We start from the raw sequence: 4,630 nt of genomic DNA on the forward strand, positions 1-4,630 counted from the left end.
ATTCTATATGAACCTCTAACTGATGAAGTCATTATATAACCACCTTGCCATGATCATACCACAAGTAGTTAACACAAATTCACTTCCTATCACCTAACCTGCTGCTATCGTTATCAACCTATTATTACCATCTTTGAAAACAGAACTAGAAATAGCCCATTCCAGGGCTACCCCATTTCCTTCATGCCCATAGATATACCCCACACAGAAGTCACAATGCCCAGTATGTCCTGCTCCAGTTCCTGTCACCTTCCCACCCATGCCCACTGTACTCCACGTTTTCAACATCCTTGAATCTGATGTTGCCTGTGTCTACCTACAGAACAGTACTCAGATAAGCCATGGGAAGACCAGGCTGCCTTTGCAGTGGCTCCCGACCTAAAACCAAAGGTGAGTCCATGGAATCATTCACTCATCCCTCACCCTCTGGGCTCTCTGTACTCCTAGCGAATTAAGACACTTTCCTGCTTACCTTTGTAATCAGCACATTAGCTGGAAATCACTGCATAGGAAGTCTTGGTAAAGATTTCAGAAGTGGATAAATGAATTTGCCAGGAGTGGGAAGCAGAGTCAACCTAAATGGACAAGAACATTCCTGGTGTGATCTTATGGCAGGTAATAACAACTTTCTAAATGCATGTCAAAGCATCATAATACAAGCATAATCATTATGTAAAATAATGAGAACATGGTTTCACCAGAGGAAGCTCTGAGGAAAAGAACTTTGACCTATAACATTCACTGCTCTATCTATAGTATCTGGGAGACAGGAGGCACTCAATGTGGATTTCTTCAATGGAAAAGTGAGTATGAAAACAGCTCAGGGATGGCTGATCTCATAGGAGACCCAAGAGAAAAGACCCAAACCTGTTAATACTGCAATGGGCAATAGCAAGCCTATCTCACTGAGACTCATATTTCCAGTGTATAGCAGTGTGGCACCTAATAGTGTTAAATAAATCACTGTGGGATACATAATATTTTTGTGAAATGCATGCTAACATTATTTAGTTTGAAGTAAACTAGGATTTTCAGTGCTCTTCATGTTCTATATTAGCTCCATCCCTGAAGGTTTTTTTCAGGCCTATTTGCAAGCGTTGAATCGATTCCAACTTATCAATCAAGGTCAGATCTGTCACTGAGCATCTGCAGCCTACTCACACTACTGTGAGTATGTGTGTGTTTTATGGAGATTTCTATTTTTACTGCTGCATAGCGTGTGCCAGGCTGTCTCAAATCACAAAATCATAACTGGAACACCAGGGTCTTGCAAACTATTAATAGGTTGTAATGGCAGAAAAAGAAAGGTTCTTGGGACACAGGAATTTTGCAAATTGTGCATTAAACAAAAAAAATTCTTCAGTGCAGGATTGCTTAGAGCCTTTGTTACATTAACATGAAATTATGACTCCCCTAAGAGAAAGTTTCCAAAACTATAATTCTGAAACCTATAATCCTGAAACTCATACCTGGAATAACCCTATTTTTAAAAAAAATTTCTTCATGGTATACTTTCTAACAGTCCAGAGGCTGCTTGTAATAAAAGCACATCTCTGTTTTTCAGAATACTAAACCATGAAAATTTTTGTATTTTCTTAATCACTTCACTTACTAAAACAATTGCTCTACTGTAATGGAGGTAGGAATGTATTCATTTATATCCTTCACCCACTCCTAATCGTAGAAGAATAAGAATCAAGAGGCTGAGCTTTGGGGTGGGCTTGACTTAGTACAAATTTCAGTTTTGCCACTTAACAGTTGTATAACATACTGTGAATTAATTCTATCCCAGCTTTGTTTTTTTTCATCCGTAAGACTAAGAACAATGATCTAGTAGAGAAACTACTGTCGGCAACGCCCACGTCACCATGTACCCCAAGCCGAGCGGAGGGACTAGAGTTACAAAAAAGACAACACACAGTGGGTCATTCTTGTAAGGAGAATGCCGTTTATTTGAAGTTGGCCTGCCTCTTTTATAGTCTGCCTAGTTCCTCCCAGTATTTTCCCAATGCTCAAGCAACTCCTAAGCTCTCCCGGGGGCATCTTAAAAAAGGGAGAGCAGGGAAACAGGAGCTTGCAGTCAAGACAGAGGCTAAATGTATCCTGTTATCCCCTGAGAAACAAGCTAAGCTGTGGAGTTAACCCTTGGGAGACTGGGCCCTGCAAACTACATGGCCCTGAAGGTAGACAATATCTTTCATAGGGCATGACAGGGTTGGCACATAGTAGGTGATGATTCATTCATGTAGTATCAGGCATTAATAGAGACTCTAGATATAAACCATGAACAAGAAGAACAGAAGTTCCTGACCTGAGGAGATGCCAGTCTAGCAGACAGAAAGTTCTACAGTTTGTGTCCCCAGGTGGGGAACCAATGGTACAGCCAAGGGGGAGTATCAACACACTAGGATAATGGCAAATGCTATTCACAGGAAGTCTGCTATTGAGTCTTGGCTTGAAACAAAGAAGCTGTAAACGGTCCTGTTGCCAAAATCTACCCAAATGCTTCTGAGTGCTACAGCCCAGGCAGTAGCAGGGCAGATGCCTTGGTCTCTCTCATTCTCCTGTACAGTGGAGCCAGAGAAGAACATCTGTACAGCCCCACACCAGGGTACCTCAGGACACATAAGCCATTCAGCCTGCTGGTGAGGACCAAAGACACAAAATGAGACCATTCAAGCTGAGCTCACATATTACACAATGAAATCTCCACATCCAGTGCTGGAGGATGACCCCTGAAACATCTCTGCACAATGAAGCCAAGCCAGGAGTCAGGAGCCCTGTTCATTCTAAAGAGGCTTGGGTAACTTTACAAAAATGGTGGTGAAGTCCTCAATGAGCAGTTGTTCAGCACCTTCATTAGTCCTTGTCTCTTAAAAGTGGCTCAATGTGAGTTTCCTGTATCTCATCTATGCCCCACTTCTCTGGAAGAGGGACAAGTCTGACTCTAATTATGCTTGCTTTTCCTCCCTTTGCTTGCATCCCTCCCGCCGCAGCTTTCTCACGGGCATTAGGTATCTAATTGTGCATGCCACTACTCATTGTGCCCAGGGCTTAAGCAGGGGCTGCCGGCTCTAGCTATTTCACTCTGCCAGCTGAGCATGCTGATTCTCATCCTGCCTGCCTCATGAATCACTGTTCTGCATGTTCTCATAATTGTTCTGAGCTAGGGAGGGAGATCTTAGCAAACTCCAGGAGAAGGTGCAATATTTAGTTTGCACCCAGTGAAGAATACAACTGTGTGTGCTTCCTTTGTGTACCAATTAGCAGCATATGGTGAAAGTCAAATGCACTTATAAAGTTATAAAGAAATAGAAGGGCTAGGGAGACAATCATTGCTTACAGGTACAGGCAGGAGGGCATGCTGCTAACATTGCATTTTCCCAAACAGATTGTTTGAACACCTGCAGGCATTCGAGGACCGTCCTCTCAAGCACCCTCATCTATGTCTCTTTCAACTGGATTACCATAATTCAGCTAGAGGTATGGTGTTTAGATTGGAGAGGCTATAGACACAAGTTTCATCTCACACCAGGAGCTGTGTGGATCACTGTGTTGAAAAGGATTCTGAGGCTGCACTGGCACTTGGTGAATATGGAGGCAGTAAATAAGGGGCGATGTTTGTCTAGAGGTCGGGGTGGGGAGGGAAGATGTATGTGTGAATATGTTAACACACCTGCTGGTGGACATAGCCCTGACTGAAGATCCTGTGGTCCTGAGGAAGGCATTCCTTTTCCTTGGCCTCGGTTTCCTGATGTGAAAAATCAAGGTGGTGTCATGTGTCCCTTTATCAGGCCTTGCTTAAGACTAAAGGCAGTGAAGTGAATCAAATGTCTTCAGAACCATCACCAGTTACACAATTATGAAGTCCTGTAAGTGAAAAACTATTTATACACGAATAATTCTGTGTGGGTGTGTGTTTGTACATGCATTTACTTCTCTGATGCTCCAGGAAAAGACTTGAATGCTTTAAGCCAGATCAATCCTTGCAGGGGCTGGCTTATATATTGCAGGATGTGCAGTGATACTATCAGTGCACCTCCAACAGCTATGACAACCAAAACAGTATCCAGACATGGTCAAATATCTGCTGAAGGCAAAAATGACTCTTGGTTGAAAACTCTCGGCTTAAATCAGCCTCTTCCCTCGGGAAGTCTTCAAGCCCTATTAGTGCCTAGTCCTAAGTTCCCACTAAGAGGAGTCTTATTTAATTGGCCTTAAGTGGACTGGGCACTTGTATCTCTCTTGAGATGGTTCCTGTACACATCCCAGAGCTGACAACCTGTCTGTGACTACACAGGACCTCCTCTCCTGTAGCTCACAGCCCCCCAGGCTCTGTGGGCCTCGCCATAGATGGTGCCTAATGCATGCAGCCATGTGCTTCTGGGGCCAGGCCAAGATCCTCCCAAATCAGGGAAAAAGTGCCTTATGCTTCCAATTCAATATGCAACTTTTCTTCCCCCATCTATTCACAAAGTTCCATTTTTGTTTAATGAGCCCTTGAGCAGTTTATCCTTAAACAGATGATTGGGGTGGACATGACAAAGGAGATGATTAAACATGATGGATATCCATGCATGTCCATCTCAAGGCAGTTCTTTAAAGGCCATGGCAACCCCAACATCTCTTT

General features: G+C 43.3%; 1 long non-coding RNA gene across 1 annotated transcript; it reads left to right on the top strand.

Moving 5' to 3' along the window:
- The first annotated feature begins 252 nt into the window (after positions 1 to 252).
- On the top strand, positions 253 to 4,116 carry LOC131482183 (uncharacterized). The gene is made up of 3 exons (XR_009246790.1): positions 253 to 390; positions 485 to 615; positions 3,392 to 4,116. It is a non-coding gene; the product is annotated as an uncharacterized LOC131482183 (long non-coding RNA).
- Positions 4,117 to 4,630: the final 514 nt, after the last annotated feature.

The sequence above is a fragment of the Ochotona princeps genome, chromosome 16 (genome assembly GCF_030435755.1).
Source record: "Ochotona princeps isolate mOchPri1 chromosome 16, mOchPri1.hap1, whole genome shotgun sequence".
NCBI classification, from domain to species: domain Eukaryota; kingdom Metazoa; phylum Chordata; class Mammalia; order Lagomorpha; family Ochotonidae; genus Ochotona; species Ochotona princeps.